The following is a 17,844-nucleotide window of genomic DNA, read 5'->3' as shown; positions in this document are numbered from 1 at the left end:
TATTCATTTCAAGATATAACTAGATTATTAACATTGTTTAGCTACTGGAAGTAGGATGGGAAAGGAAAAAGATAGTAGGGAGATAGGAAAATGATTTGATCATAAAGATCCATGTATTTTTTTAAGTGAAGGTGAAACCTTGAAAGTAATTCCTTGTTCACATAAGGAGTATAGCTTAAATAAAATTATCTGGAGTCACTAAAAATAATGATAATGGTGATTATTATGGGGTGTGTGTGTGTGTATGTGTGTGTCTGAAGATAAAGTGTTTATTATTTGATTGTTAAGGTAAATTTCTGGTTACAAGACAGTATGATGATATGATCATACCTACTTACAATTTAGATGAGTGTAAAAAGATTATCTGGGTAGTATACCTCAAAATATTAAAGGTAGCTGTCTATAACTTCTGAATGTTTTAGTCATTTATTTCATGTGTACTTTCCAGATTTTTCTGAATTAACTAAAATTAAAATTTTTAAATATATATATAGTAACAGAAAATAGAAAGTAAAGAACAAATGAAAAGAAGTAATCTAAGAATTCAACCCAAGAAATTAGAAAAAAATTAAACCTAAGTTACCAGAATGAAGGAGATGATGATAATAATAATAATTGCAATAACAATAATGATAATAATAATAATATCAGAACAAAATTAATAGAAAAAAAGCAAAATAACAAATAGTATCAAGAAATGATCTTTGGCTAAAACCTCAATTAGATATAGATATCCTTATATTAAAATATCTTTCCAAGAATACTTTTCATGCATGACTTTACATGCAAATAAATATGAAAAAATGAAAAGGATGGTACTCTAGCAAATATTCATTGCCAACATTTACCTCAATAATGATATAGGATCAAAACACAAATCAATAGGCTGAAGGTGGGAAAAATCTGAGGAAGTTAACAGAGAGCCATTCTCTACCCTCCAGCCACCCAGAAAAGCTTTTATTGTAGTAGATGTGTCCCCATAGTTATAGAGTACAAGCCTGTGTCCATTTTGATTCACCAGTGCCTTCGCCCTACTGATTGTGAATCCCATTCCTGCCAAGGCCCCAGATGGTTTCACAAGTGAATTCAAACAAGGCTTCATGATACAATGAACAAAAGAAGAGCCTTTGTATTTTTTCTTTTTTCAAAACTAGCACAACATTGGTTACAAGTATTTGAAATTTTGAAAAATGAAGAATATTTGTGCAATTTTGTTAGGTGCCTTTCTAGCATCTGCTATGGTAGTATCATGGCTATTGTCATTGGATATTAGTGTTCTACAATGTTAATATTAAAGGTTTCCAATTTGGAAACATGTCTGGAAAAATGCCATTTGGTCATGGTGCATTATTATTTTAATGTACTACAGGATTTGAATGGATTTTAGCATTTAGAATACTTACATTAAAAAAATTAAAAATTAAAAATCTTTATTTCAAATAAAATTCTAGGATCATGATTAACCTTATGATGCTAAAAATATTTTCATTATGGTTAGGAATAAGACATGGAAGAACACTAATTTTAACATTATTCTGAATGTACTAGCTATGAAATTAGCCAGCAAAAGGTAAAATCAAGTAGACAATGAAAAAGAAGAGCGAAAATAGTTTTATTTGTAGACAATATAATTATATTCATAAACCCCAGACAGTTAACATAAAGAAAGAAGAGACAAACAATTATTTGGTACAGATTTAGTACAAAAACCCATTAATTTTGCTAAATGTAATACTAATATAATAATAATATAATAATGTAACTAGTATATAACTAAAAGAGAAAAGAGAAAAAAAGCATCAAAAACAAATAGCCTATTAATATGTTAAATGTCATATAGGAACTATATAAAGAACATTTGAAAATTCTACAGGAGGAATTGAATAAATTTTTAAATAAAGATATATTTTCCTCATACAGAAAAATACACAAAACTGTAAGGATATTAAATTCCAATTAGATTGGAGGAATTTGATAACAATTTTAAATTTCATTTGGAAAATGAAACATTAGTAACCTGAAATTTTATGAAAAAGAATGACAAAGGCCTTTTCCCATCAGATATTAAATATTGTATGAAGCTATACCATTTAAAACTATTATATATTAACAAATTAATAGGCTGAGGTGTCAGTGGAAATTGTAGAGGGTCCAGTGAAAGACCTTATTACATTTAATATTTGATAAATGTGGGATTTCAAATCAGTGACAGGGAATGAATTTTGTAACAAATAGTATAGGAATAATTTGGTTTTTCAGGAGATTATAGATTTCTGGGAAGGAAACATATATACACAGAGACTACGTTACAAATGTATTTAGTTGAAGATACAACAGAACAGGAGCAGATGTAGCACAGCTTCCCTGGGTGCCCAGAATCTTAACGTGAGCAAGAGGTTGCTGTAATGCTTTCCAAACAAGACAGCATCTTTTTGTTTTGTTTTTGTTTTTAATTTTAATTTAATGTTTTATTTATTTTTAATTTTTTAAATTTAAGTTCAATTAATTAACATACTGTATTATTGGTTTCAGAGGTAGAGGTCAGTGATTCATCAGTCTTATATAATACTCAGTGCTCATTACATCACATGCCCTCCTTAATGCCCATCACCCAGTTACCGCATTCCCCACCTACCTCCCCTCCACCATCCCTCAGTTTGTTTCCTATATTAAGAGTCTCTTATGATTTGTCTCCCTCTCTGGTTTCATCATGTTTTATTTTTTCCTTTCTTCCCCTATGATCTTCTGTTTTCTTTCTTAAGTTCCACACATGAATGAGATCATATGATAATTGTCTTTCTCTGATTGACTTATTTCACTTAGCATAATACCCTCTAGTTCCATCCATGTCATTGCAAATGGCAAGATCTCATTTTTTTGACGGTTGAGTAGTATTCCATTGTGTATATATACCACCTCTTCTTTATCCATTCATCTGTTGATGGACATTTGGGTTCTTTCCATAGTTTGGCTATTGTGGACATTGCTGCCATAAACACTGGGGTGCATGTGCCCCTTCGGATCACTACATTTGTATCTTTGGGGTAAATACCCAGTAGTGCAATTGCTGGGTCATAGGGTAGCTCTATTTTCAACTTTTTGAGGACCTCCGTACTGTTTTCCAGAGTGGCTGCACCAGCTTGCATTCCCATCAACAGCGTAGGAGGGTTCCTCTTTCTCTGCATCCTTGACAATATCTGTCGTTTCTTGACTTGTTAATTTTAGCCATTCTGACTGGTGTGAGGTGGTATCTCATTGAGGTTTTGATTTGGATTTCCCTGATGCTGAGTGATGTTGAGGACTCTTTCAAGCATCTGTTGGCCATTTGTATGTCTGCTTTGGAGAAATGTCTGTTCATGTCTTCTGCCCATTTCTTGACTGGATTTTTTGTTTTTTGTTAAGTTTGAATTTGGTAAGTTCTTTATAGATTTTGGATACTAGCCCTTTATCTGATATGTCATTTGTGAATATCTTCTCCCATTCCATAGGTTGCCTTTTAGTTTTGTTGATTGTTTCCTTTGCTGTGCAAAAGCTTTTTATCCTGATTAAATCCCAGTTGTTCATTTTTGCTTTTGTTTCCATTGCCTTTGGAGACACGTGTAGCAAGAAGTTGCTCCAGCCGAGGTCAAAGAAGTTGCTGCCTGTGTTCTCCTCTAAGATTTTGATGGATTCCTGTCTCACAGTTAGGTCTTTCATCCATTTTAAGTCTATTTTTGTGCATGGTGTAGGGAAATTCTTCATTCTTCTGCATGTGACTCTCCAATTTTCCCAACACCATTTGTTGAAGAGACTGTCTTTTTGCCATTGGATATTCTTTCCTGCTTTGTCAAAGATTATTTGACCAGAGAGTAGAGGGTTCATTTCTGGGTTCTCTATTCTGTTCCATTGATCTATGTGTCAGTTTTTGTGCCAGTACCATACTGTCTTGATGATGACAGCTTTGTAATAGAGCTGGAAGTCCGGAATTGTGATGCCGCCAGGTTTGCTTTTCTTTTTCAACATTCCTCTGGCTATGCGGGGTCTTTTCTGGTTCCATACAAATTTTAGGAGTATTTGTTCCATTTCTTTGAAAAAAGTGGAGGGTATTTTGATGGGGATTGCATTGGATGTATAGATTGCTTTAGGTCGCATAGACATATTAACAATATTTGTTCTTCCAATCCATAAGCATGGAACATTTTTCCATTTCTTTGTGTCTTCCTCAATTTCTTTCATGTGTGCTCTATAGTTTTCTGAGTACAGATCCTTTGCCCCTTTGGTTAGGTTTATTCCTAGGTATCTTATGTTTTGGGTGCAATTGTAATTGGGATTGACGCCTTAATTTCTCTTTCTTCTGTCTCATTGTTAGTGTATAGAAATACAACTGAATTCTGTGCATTGATTTTATATCTTGCCACTTTGCTGTATGAGTTCTAGCAATTGTGGGGTGGAGTCTTTTGGGTTTTCCACATAGAATATCATGTCATCTGTGAAGAGTGAGAGTTTGACTTTTTCCTTACTGATTTGGATGCCTTTTATTTCTTGTTGTTGTCTGATTGCTGAGGCTAGGAATTCTAGTACCATGTTGAACTGCAGTGGTGATAGTGAACATCCCTGCCATGTTCCTGACCGTAGGGGAAAACCTCTCAGTTTTTCCCCATTGAAAATGATATTTGCTGTGGGCTTTTCGTAGATGGCTTTTATGATATTGAGGTATGTTCCCTCTATGCCTACACTGTGGAGAGTTTTAATCAAGAAAGAGGCTGTACTTTCAAACAAGACAGCATCTTGATGATCTGGAAAGCTCAAGTAGAAGTAGGGCATACATGATTTATAAAGCCAATGGAATTAAAGAAGCAAATTTTTTTTCTAATGGCTATAATTGCATTAATTTCACCAAAGTAACTAGTTTATGTTGCTTTATATACTCCCTAAAAGGAGTCTGATATTTGTAAACATTTCCTCAAATACAAGCATATGCTTTGCTAATAGAATTTCTTGCAGAATGAAGGTTGCTATAACCTAGATTGTAAAGGTCAATGAAATAGCAAGACTTGAGCTATCCAGATCATCAAGATGCTGTCATAGTTGTCCCATTAGAACCGTTAGAAAAAAATTACTTATTTAATTCCATTGGCTTTATAAATCATGTATGCCCTACATCTACATGTGAAAAAGGTTACCTGAACTATAGACTATCAAATAAGGTGAGTTTTTAAAAAGGACTTTATTCAGAATTTGTTATATAGTAGTGAATTTAAAGATTAAGTAGCATTGGGAGGGGCAGGTTAATATGTGTACCTAGTAGCTGAATTAGAATTCACTTTCGCAATTATACTATCTATTGACCCAGATATCTCTGTAACACTATCTAGTAACACATTTTGGGCAGTTCCAGTTAATTGTTAAGTTAGAGAATGAATATTTTATGTACTGATTAGGTATCAGCACCAGTATATAGGATTAATAAGGACTTAATAATGAGAAAGTGAGTCTTGCATCAATAGTTCAAGGATTTAAAAACTTTATGCTTATAGTAATGAAAGAAAATTAGAATTGTATGGAAATATATGTAGCCCAGATTGAGCATGGTGTTGAGATCAGATCATTTTACAGGGTAAGGCACTGAAAACAAGTAACCCCAGAGATTAATAAAATGCTAAAATCGGTTTAAGAGAAAATCACTGTAACAGAGATTTAGCCTGGATTCAAGAAAACTCTGGGTTATCAGGATCATTATATATGGGTTTTTATAAGGAGAAACATTCTTCCCAATGAAATGTCAAAATTACATTGATTAAAAAGATTTAAAAGGGGCTGAGTTTTGAAGTTTATAGAGTATTTCAATCATTAGAAGTTAGATGGTCCTATCTGACTTCCTAAGATTTTCCTGCTTTAATTTCTACAATGTGATAATTAAACCAAATCAAGCACTACATGGTGTGCTGAGGCCTCCTGGGTCCTTGGAGTTATTTCAAGAGGTCTATGACTCCATGTGTACACAAATCATTGTTGATTATTCTAATAAAGAATGCATGGCATACACAAATGCAGTCTTCTATTTTAAATGCATAAGATTCTGTTTTGGTTAATAAAGATTCAGGGTAGCATTTTGTCATTAGGCATTTTATCAACACATCCTAAAAGCATAATTTTACTCCAGTGAGATTCATAACTTTATTTAGATCACATGAAGAAATCTTCACACATAAAATGGTTAGAAACCATGCCTTCAAAGTTAACCACTTTCTATCGGGTTCTAACTAATAACAATTCAGCTTCAAATAACCAGTTTTGTCAGATTTCATTATGAAATAACTAATCAACCTCAGCTAAGTGTAATGGCCTGTGATAGGCACGAAAGATATGGATTGGTACAAGACATCCAGAGGTGGCATAGAGAATTTCCAAATTTTGTCAACCTTTCCTTCTTGTTCTCAGGAAATTCAAAACCCTATCTTCCGTCACAAGTCTTTTCCTCTTGGTTGTATTTACTATAGTGTTGAATAGTACTGGCATTCAACCCCTAGCTCAGACTATAGAGTTACCCTGGATTCTCCCATCTTCTACAATAAAAAATCCTTCCAAGAGTCCATCTGTCTTCATCACTACCACCCCTGCTTCAGTTTTTGCTTAGGTGAGGAGCACTGAAACTCCTTTCTAAGTGGACCTTGTCCCACTCTAATGCATGTTCCATACTTTGCCAAGATAGTGTTAAAGTAACCAGATTAAGGCCCACTCAAATTTAGCCCTATGTAAGGGAAGGATCCTGATTTCACTTCTTTTGAATAAATATCCAGGAATGGTATTGCTGGAACCTAGAGACTCCACAAAAAAAAAAAACAAAAAAAAAAAAAACAAAAAAAACTGTTAGAATAAATAAATGAATTCAGTAAGGTTGCAGGATACAAAATCAACATACAAAAAATCAGTTGTGTTTCTATACACTAAAAATGAATTATTTGAAAAAGAAATTTAAAAAGCCATCCCACTTACAATACATCACCAAAGAATAAAATACTTAAATATAAACTTAGAGATAAAACATGTAAACACTGAAAACTACAAATCATTGATGAACGAAATTAAAGACACAAAGAAATGGAAGAATATTTCATGCTTGTGAATTGAAAGACTTACTGTTGTTAAAATATCCATAATACTAGCATGATCAATCTGCAGATTGAGGGCAATCCCTATCTAAATCACAATAGCATTTTTTTACAGAAATAGGTAAAACAATTCTAAAATTCACATGGAACCACAAAGGACCCTAAATAGTCAAAACAATCTTGAAAAAGAAGAACAAAGCTAGAGGCAAGATACTTCCTGGTTTCAAAATATATTACAAAGCTACAGTAATTCAAACAGTATGGTATTTTATGAAGGCAAACATATAGATCAATAGAACAGAATAGAGACCCAGAAATAAACCCATGCATATACAATGAACTGACCTTCCCAAGAGTACCAAGAATACATAATGGTGAAAGGGTGGTGTCCTCAACACATGGTGCTGGGAAAACTGGATCTCCACATCGAAAAAAAGAAAAAAAATTGGACCGTTTTCTTATACCATACACAAAAATAAACTCTGTATGAATTAAAGACTTAAAGGTAAGACCTGAAACTATAAAGCTCTTAGAAGAAAAGATAGGGGAAAAGCTTTATAACACTGGCCTAGGCAATAAATTCTTAAATACGACACAAAAGAACAGGCAACAAAAGCAAATTACTTAATATGATTCATATATAGCTCTTTATAATCTGATCATTATCAAACCTTTTTTTTTTAAGATTTTATTTATTTATTTCACAGAGAGGGAGAGAGAGCACAAGCAGGGGGAGTGGCAGGCAGGGGGAGACGGAGAAGCAGACTCCTCGCTGAGGAGGGAGCCCGACACTGGACTTGATCCCAGGACCCTGAGCCGAAGGCAGATGTTTAACCGACTGAGCCACCCAGGCACCCCTAGCAAACTGCTTAAAGATTGTATTCAATCCGTTCCTTCACAATCCTCCAGCCATTCCAAGTTAGAGGTGTTTTTCATGTATGTCATCTTGCTTCATACTTTAGGCATACATGGTTTGTTCTATTCCAACAGCCATACTCTCCACTCCACTACTCTTGCCAGTGGAGCATCGATTTTGTTCTGGTATTCACCTTCTGGGGTCAAGGGGAAGAGACTATCCCCTCCATCTCTAGCCACTGATTATGTAAGATCCAAGAAGATAATATTGTGCCATTGTATCGGCAGCTCCAAAGTTCTTAACTTCACCAATTCCTTCTTTGTCATAATAGAAGTCTGCTCTACCTTCCTCACTTTCCTTATTAAAAATAATTCTATTGAGAAGTTTCTAAGTCTGGTTTGTCGTCCTTATTCGGATATTATGTGATAGGACAACCATCTATCTGTTACATGCCTTTCTGCATTTGTCATCTCAGCAAATCACTGCACGACTTATGTGAAGGCCTTAGCAAGGTGATCTATGTAGGTTTTGTCTGGCTATGAACTGTCAGTTGTGCTGAGCATTACCCTGAACCACCTTCGGAATACCAATGATAAGCAGCACTCCCCTCCCAACATTGAAGGCACTTGAGATAAGCTGGTTAGACTTTGGAGGTGACCACCCTGGGGGAAGGGGTGTGAGACACCAGTGTACTGGTGATTTGCATGATCATCAGGATGCTTTGCACTTCATTGCCCTAATTTGCTGAAATCTAGTGCCAGGCCACCAATGAGATCCACCTCCACACATTCCCTGAATAATAATTTTTACAAAGCTTTGACAATATTCAGTAGGGTTTAGTACCAATTCCAAGGCAGTGGTGGAGCGGTAGGTTGACCACCCCAAGAAACAATTCTTTGACACCAGCTGGGTATCCTAGAATTGAAATTAATTCTGACTATTTACCTGGAAATAGTTTCAGATTCCACAGTTTTACAAGACTATCCCCACAACCCCCCTTAGATGCCAGTCAGGTTATTCCCTGTACTTCTGACCCCCGGCTGTAAAGCAAAGTTTCCCATGACCCCCTCGTTGAGTTCCATTAATTTGCTAGAGTGGCTCACAGAACTCTGGGAAACATTTTACTTATTAGATTACTGGTTTATTATAAAAAGATATAACCCTTGCTATAAGCCCCGGTCAATACTCCACATAGGGCTATTGCACAGAGAATTTGTCTCTCCCAGCATTCTAGTTCTATTTCAGACCACGTGGGCTCAGGAAATCTTACTCGTTCTCATGTAGCATGTTCAATTAATATCGCATAAAGGGCCGACTTACATGCCTTCTGTTTTACAATACGAGGTAGGGGAAACGTTCTCCAGTCAGACACAATGTCTATCCCCCAAATACAATGAGGTAAAAAAAGAAGCAACCTTTTCACATAAAATCTGTTCAAACAAATCTTAATTTAAACTTGATTTTATTAGCCATTACATTCCTAACTGTAGCTTTCTTTGGACTTCATCAACAGGTTTTGGTTTTATAATACTAAGTAGGGGGGAGTGTTCCCCAGGGCCAGATATAATACCCATTCCCATAAAGCATGCAGGTAAAGGACACACAACTTCTTCACGTAAAACCGGCTTAAACATTCCAACTTTTATAATCCTATCAGCGCATTACATTTTTTTTCTTTCAATTTAAGGGTAGCCCAAGTTAGGACTTCAGCAATGGATTTTGATACCACTTCATGGGATTTGGGTATCAAAGCATCCTGGGAACTTCTCCACCCAGTGACATTTTACCACACTTGTGCAAAAGGCTTTGTGTGCCCAGTAAGGGATGGAACCAAGAGAGCCTGGCTCTTTTGTCAATCTTAAACCTGATTAATCTGCCTAACTACTGCCACAAGAGATGTTGGTCAAGTCTTTCATGAAAATCTTTCTGGCTTTTTAAATTTCTCCAAACAGAGCTGACTTGTTTGGGGCCCTTTAATGCCGGGGGAACAATCCCGAAGGATCCCCAAAGGATCCTTTGACCCACCAAACTTTAGGTTGTGCTGTGTTAATACCCTTGTTTTAACCCTGTCAATGTTCATTTTATTCATTCGATTCCTTAATAAGCATCTAAAGATTTCTGCCCTGCTGGGACAAGTCCCGTGATGCTTCCCTCTCTGTTTCCTCTTTATTTGTTAATAACTGTTTAAAAATTTTCACCTTGCTTGGACAAGTTTCTTGACTCTCCCCTCTGCCTCTTCCTAATTCTCTTATTAATTAACTGGATGTTTTTGTCAGCATTTGTAAGACCCATGAGGGCAGGCTGAGACAGCAAATTCCATAAAGCCTCCAGAACTATTCTTTTGGTTTTGCAACAATAAAGTTATATGGGGTGCCCATGTGAAAGGAGTTTTCCTTAACCATAGTGTTTACCATGGTCTGGGTGGTGAGTCATATTCTGAGGGTGAATATCCCAATCATCATAAAGCCAGTCCCACATGGCTCGCATACAAAGCATATCAGCTGTTTCATCTGGGGCGTTCCATTTGGCATTCACAAAGGACAGTTCCCCTTCTCAGGATAAACAGACCTTACAGTGGCTTTTATCCAGTCCACCAGGCTGGCTGCTCCCTCAGGAGCACATCCAGCCATTTATGATTATTCCACAGTGAGCTGTGGGTCCTCCATCAACCCAAATATGCTCTTACTCTGCAGCATTCAATATCAGACACTCTTCCCAAATTAGTCACTCCTAAATTCATCTCAGTAAAGGTTTCTCAGGGAGCTGGTGATACTGATCCACAAAATGAAACAACTCCTTCATACTAGATCCCCTTGTTTCAACAGTTTCTTGGTTTTGCCCTTTCCCCACATGTACTATCTTCTTGGTAACCAGAGGTCTTAGAGGTATTTTTGGTTGTCCCTGTACAATTTTCCCCTTCTAGGCAACTTTAAGGCTAACGGCCAAAACTCAGATTGGCCCAAATCTTACCTTCATTTAGCTTCAAGTCCCAACCCAGCACTTTCTTTCACTTTTGTCTCAGCTAATACAGATAGCAACAATCCAGGGATTGTATATTTTGCCTTTTTCTGATTATTGTGTGTTTCCTTATGCATCAAGTGAACCAGCTCCCTGGGAGTTGGATCCATCTCTGAATTCCATTAATAACTTTTACCTGTAGTAACTGAGTGAGGCATAGCTGTCGCTCCATGCCATGGTGACCACCCAGCCACCCAGGAATCAAAGGTTCTTCATACCCCCCACTTTCATCCTTTCTTTTCCCAAATCACAGGTTTCCATGAGCCAGGGCCATACTAGCAAATCCCACTTCTCTAATGCCGACTAAATGGGTTCTGACACCAATTCCAATGTGAGGGAGGGTCCCCCCGATGACAAGCCATTCTCTGACAGCAGCTAAGCGTCCTACAATTCAAGTCCATTCTGACTACCTAGAGATAGCACCAGATTCCATAAGTTGATGGCTTGGTTCTACAAGACTGCCTGCTCCCCACTTCAAGTGCCAGTAACATCTGTGCGTCTGATGGCCTATAGATCAGAGGTTCCCATGACTCCCTCCTCAGGTTCAATTAATTTGCTTGAGAGGCTTCCAGAACTCAGAGAAGTATTTTACTTACTAGATTACTAGTTTATTAAAAAAAGATGTGATGTGATGAGCACTGGGTGTTATATGCAACTAATAAATTATTGAACACTACAGCTGAAACTAAATATGTACTTTATGTTGGCTAATTGAATTTAAATTTAAAAAATAAAGATTAAAAAAAGATATAACTCAGGAACAGCAACATGGAAGAGATGCATAGGGCAAGGTATGGGGAAAGGGCACAGAGCTTCCATGCTTTCTCTTAGCACTCTGCTCTCCCTGAATCTCCACGTGTTCACCCACATGGAAGCTCTCCAAACTCTGCCCTTTGGGGTTTTATGGAGGCTTCATTACAGTGGCATGATTGATTAAATCATGGGCCGTTGGTGATTGAACTCATTCTCTAGCTCCTTTCTCCTCCAAGGAGGTGGGAGAGGGGGGCTGAAAGTTCCAACCCTCTGATCACTTGTTGATTCTCCTCCAAACCAACATCCATCATCAGGTGGAATCCAAAAGTCACCTCATTAACATAACAAACCTTTGCTGCTCTCATCACCAAGGAAATTCCAAGGGTTTTAGAAGCTCTGTATGAGAAACAAAGACCAAATATATATTTCTTACAAATTACAATATCACATCCCCCCTCAAAATTCATTCTTCTTGTTTTTCTTCTTATGTCTCAGTGAATTAAACCCACTGTCTATCCAGTTATCCCAAAAGCCCTAGAATAATAATAGTTTATATGAGAACCAGGGACATTATTAACATTATTTCATTTGAACCTTAAAGTATATCTATAAATTATTATTATCCCAAATGATTATATGAAGAGTGAGGCTTAGCCAGGTTAAGAAATTTGCCTCACAACTGGAAAATAGAGTAGCTGGGATTTTGATCATTTTAGCCAAGACCTAAGCCTCTGAACTACTATCCTTGATTCAGTCTTCCCTGTTCCTCACAGATATCAACCTTGTGTCTTTACTATCTTTTTATACTTACTCTCCACAAAGCAGTCAGTGGCAATGACAATGTGGCTGAAAGGTCTGTGTAATAACTGTGTATACAGAGGGTCCGTGTGGCACCAGACAGAGTTACAAGGCAGGTTGCTGACTGAGCACTTTGGATGATATGCAAGGCATAACTCTGTTTCTTAAAATTGTTTGAGCGATGGCTGGGTGGCTCAGTCGGTTAAGCATCTGCCTTCAGCTCAAGTCATGATCCCAGGGCCCTGGGATGGAGTCTCACATCAGGTTCCCTGCTGAGCAGGGAGTCTGCTTCTCCCTCTGCCTCTGCCCCTCCCCCTGCTTGTGCTCTCTCTCGATCTCTCTCTCTTTCTCTGACAAATTAGTAAATGAAATCTTAAAAAAAAAAGATCCAGTTTCAATCAAACATTTATAATAAAAATTAAGTGTTTGAGATACCCCTACCTCCTTATCAAAATATCAAAAAATGTCAAAAAGATATTTTTATTTGGCTAATTTGGATAGATTTTCATTTCTTGTGATTTCATAATTCCCCTCTGTATTATTTATTGCTATGTAATAATCCAAAACATAATGGCTTAAAATGACAATTTGGTATTATTCCATCTCATAATTCTTTTGGTCAGAAATTTGAACAAGACACACAAAGAGTGTGGCTGGTCTTTGCTGTGTAACGTCTGGGTCCTGAGTTGTGTTGACGCAAGGGCTGGTGTCTGGAACAGCTGAGAGCTATCTCCCTACTTGATCTTTCCCTATTTGTTCCATTATTACACTTCTTTTGTCTTACTTTTGTTTCACTGAGATTTTTTTATGATTCCATCTTATCTCTAGCATTGATGTATTATTTATTGTCCTAGAACTTATAATTCCTTAAATAATCAGAGAAATGCAAATATTATACCACTTTGCATGTAGCATGAAGATCTACAACAGTATATTCCCGATTCTTCTCTCCCATCCTTTGTGTTATTAAGGTCATTTATTTTATTTTTTGTGTGCTGGGAGTACAAACTATATTGCTGTTATTTCTGCTTTATGCTGTCTGTTATTTTTTGGATTTGTTTAACCTAAGAAATAAAAGTGTAATTTACCTTTATTCCAGGCCAGTCTTCTACATTTCTTTTGTAGGTCCAACTTCCTGTTCCAGCATGTTCCTTCTCCTTGGAAGACTTTATTAAACATTTCTTACAGAGTGTGTCTGCTGGTGGTGAATTCTCTCAGTTATATATTTCACGTATATATAAAATCTCCTTTCTCTTTGAAAGATATTTTTACTGACTATAGAAACTTGGATTAATAGTTTTGTTTTATTCTTCAGTACATTAAAGATATTGTTGCATTGTTTCATGGTTTCTCATAAAAACTCAGCTGCAATTTTCAAATTTGTTCCTCTGTATCTATCCTCTGTACCTTTTATTTCTGTCACCAAAATTTTCACTCTGACTTCTGTTTTCACTCATTTGAATATGATATGCTTATGTATGTGCTTATATTTTGTTTTGTTTGCTTTTTGCCTTTTGGTATTTTCCTGTTTGTTGGTCTCTGAGTTTTTGGATCTGCTGCTGGGCGTGTGTCAATTTTAGAAAATTCTTGGCCATTATTTTTAAAAAGATTTCTTTTGCCAAGTTCTCTCTCTCTTTGCCTCCTGGGATGCCAACTATGCATATGTTATACTGTTTGATGTTGTCCTGGTGCAGAGATGCTCTGTTCTATTTTTGTTTCACTCTTTTTTCTCTTTGTGCCTCAGTTTGGGTAATTTCTGTTTTCCTATCTTCAAGTTCACTTATGTCTTCTTTGGATGTGTTGAGTGTACTCATGAGCACATGAAAGGTGTTCTTTATCTTTACTGCTATTTTTCTCATTTATAATATTTCCATTTAATCATGTCTTAATGTTCCATCTCTCTGCTGAAATTAACCACTTGACTTTGGTTTCATTGACATTCATATGTCTACCATTTTCATTAAAGCCATAAATATTAGTCATAATTATTTTAATTAGCAATAATCGTGCCTCAGATAAACCTCATTGGCTACGATACTGCCACTGCGCAAAGCTAGTCATAATTATTTTAAATTCCCTCTCACATAGTTCCAACATCTCTGTCATATCTGAGTTTGGATCTGATGAATGCTTTGTTTCCTGAGAGTGCATTTTTTCATACATATTTATTCGGCCTGGAAATGGGCACACTTGTCCATCTGCTAGGTTTTTAATATATGGGTTTGAGTTAGAAGTGGGCTAGACTGGAGGCTTTCTGTTGCTGTGGTTAAATTCAACTCACACTTTGAATTCCTATAGTGATACCTTGTGTTTAGAATGAGAATTGATTTATTACAATACCCATGTGACTCTCAGCTTGAGGTATTCCCTTGTCACTGTATCTCAAGAGAAGGTATCTTTGCACACTGTTGGTACTTGAAGCTTGTTTGTTTGTTGGTGGTGAGTGGTGGTATTTCTTCTCTGTTCTGGTTAAGTTTCAGCCTTAGGCAGGAATCTTACCCCTGGGTGTCAGAGGTGTGGCTTTCTCAGTTCTTCTGCCCATATTCTGGTTATGAACCAGACTTCTACGAGTTTGGTTTTTCTGTTCCCTTCCCTCACCAGTATTTTAAGGGTGAAAGTGTTTGTTTCCCTACCTCCTACAGATCTTCATTTCTTAAGAGGAAATGGGGGAAAGGGTCAGTGGAGTTCCCTGGCCCTCCTACAGAGGTGCTCTTCCCCTCTCCATGGGGTCTGCTTTAAAACCAATCCTTTTTTCACTCTCTGATCTTTTTTGTGATTATACGTTGGGGTGCATGGAGAAAATCTTGCAAGAGGGTGTGCACTCCTCTAATTTCTAAAGTCCACAGGTTCTATACTCTCCTGCAAGTCTGCCCTGGGCCTTCACCAAGATGTCAACTATTATAGTTTTGTTCTTATTAGTGTCTAGTTATCTGGTAAGTATGTGTTCATGTCTCTTCTCTCTTTGAAGGTGCTGGTCTCTCCTTGACGTTTGGACAAGTGATTGCTCTGGAACCTCAGTTCTATAATAGATTCCAAAAGAGTCATGAATTTGAAGTTATTCCAGTTTTTTTTTTTTTTTAAATAAAGTTGGGACTGATGTTCTTTCTGCTGTCTACACTCTAGGAAGAGTACTAGAAATCCTTAATGAGATATTTTGTATTCTTTTTTTAAATAATAGGTCTTCAAACACTGGTGTGAGTTTTTCCCTTACAGCATATCTCAATTTGGATTAGCCATATATCAAGATAAGAACAGCCACATGTGGTGAGGGGCTTCCATACTGGACAGCCCTAACCTTATGGCTATTGAATATCTTGCACATAATAATCATGATATGAAATTTTAAAATTAATGTTTCTGGACTTCACTTACAAGCAGTGAAAAGTTTAGATTTTTTCAGGCTTTTTATTATTGTTCTTAGTATTTTCTAAGTGTGCATTTGATCGGAACATAGAAGAAAACCAAATGTCATATTATTCTAAATGTATACCTTACCTTACCTAAATGTTACTTTTTTATAAACCTGAAGATATTCAGAATGTTCACAGTACATAGTTGAGATAAAAATTTGATCAATAGAACATTTTCTAGCACATATTTTGGTACTTATCTTTAAGCCTAACTTAGTTACTATGTTAAAATACCTTTTTGAATGATACATAAACATTTTCAGTTTCTCCATGCCGAGATCCTTATTACTATTCAATGCCAAAATAACAATATTGCTTTTCATCCACGAGAAGCAAGTTGTAAGGTATTATGAATCAACTCATTTCCTCAAATAGCAACACCAATCAAAAGTCCTTTTACAAATGCATCAGTTTTGATTTGTACCAGAAGTATAAATAAGAATTTGAATGCCTAACATAGAATCCAAATGAAAATGCTGAGGGAGTCTATAATGGCAGAAATGTAAGATGTCTTACAGTTTATTTTATTAAATTCATTAGTTTCCAGATAAAGTACATTTTTCAGCCTATTTATTTATGTGACATTTGTAACTCTGATCTTAAAACCTATCCATTTTAATACATTCTTTTCATTTTGCTTCATGTACTGTACTGTTTTCTGCCTTCATGTGTTTCAGTATGAGAGAAACCGATTGAGAAAAACAGCTTCAGGAAATCAGTTATAAGGTTCTCCCTCTCTCTTCCCCCCGAACTCTATGATGTGTTCTAAATTCTGTTGTTCTGGTGGTCAATAATGACATCTTTTTTATTTTTCATATTTGCAATGATCCGATAAAGACAATAACATGTATGGTTATTTCACAAGTAACCCTAAATGCAATATAATTGAAAAATCAATCAGTTAAACTTTTGAGATAGCTGTGAATCATAAAAAGGCCTGAAGTAAGCCACAGAGAAGGGGCACAGGTTAAAAATGTTCATGCTAGTTCTGGTTCATAACACATACATCCCCAAAGCTCTCAGATAGAAAGTCAATCAAGGTGAATTCGCATGAAAGTTTTAGGTGGTTAGTTTTAATAACAGTTAATTAACATGATGATGCTTTTGTGACTAAAAGTTTCCATTTCTTCTAAGCCTGCTCTTGTGTTTACTAGGCCCACCATACAGAGCTGTGGGTGACTAAACTTTGTTGGTTATGGTAACGTATTATTTTGGTGGAATGGTGCAGGTCTGACTGAAATGAGTTTAAAAAGAGAAACAAAAGGGAAATTGGAGGAAAAAAGTACGAATAACTCTTTTGAGGAATTTTGCCTAAAACCAAGCAAAAAAAGAGAAAAAAGAAGAAAGAAAAATAGAGTAGTAGCTATGGGGCAAAATATGGCCAAGAGATTTTTTTTCTAAACATGAGTGAAGAAAGAGCATCTTTGCACACTAATGAGAATGATCCACAAAGAGAGAGATGATGGAGGACAGACAGAGGAGAGTTACTGAAGAAGTTGAGAGCAAATGGAATCAGGTACACATGTGGATGGACCAGCTGAGGCAGCTTGGATAGTATAACCAGGCTAATGGCAGAGGGACAGAATATATGGGTCCCAGTGCTGGCAGGTGGGTAGGGAAGTGCAATCTGGAGACACCAGAACTTATCTTCTGATTGCTTCTTTTTCCTTAATGACTCAGAAACAAGGATGTCAGTTGAGAATGGGCAGAGGGGAGATAGTTGTAGGGTGTGGGTGAAAATAGAGGAAAAGGTATGAGATAGACATCTAGAAAAGAAGAAAACCTAATGGACGAGGGATTATTTATAGTATTATAGGCCTTTAGCACTAAAACTCATATCCATTTCAACTCCAAGTCCTGTACGTTTTAACTAATAAATCATTCCCAAATTCATCCACTTCTCTGCATTCCACCATGG

At 36.4% G+C, this 17,844-nt stretch overlaps 1 non-coding gene across 1 annotated transcript; it reads right to left on the bottom strand.

Moving 5' to 3' along the window:
• Positions 1–14,429: 14,429 nt before the first annotated feature.
• Positions 14,430–14,571, bottom strand: LOC123324093. Its single transcript, XR_006539606.1, has one exon. It is a non-coding gene; the product is annotated as a U4 spliceosomal RNA (small nuclear RNA).
• Between the last annotated feature and the right edge of the window lie 3,273 nt (positions 14,572–17,844).

This window comes from Neomonachus schauinslandi, chromosome 2 (assembly GCF_002201575.2).
Source record: "Neomonachus schauinslandi chromosome 2, ASM220157v2, whole genome shotgun sequence".
Taxonomy (NCBI): domain Eukaryota; kingdom Metazoa; phylum Chordata; class Mammalia; order Carnivora; family Phocidae; genus Neomonachus; species Neomonachus schauinslandi.
The sequence above is the reverse complement of the archived record's forward strand: the minus strand, read 5'-3'. Positions and strand labels throughout refer to the sequence as shown.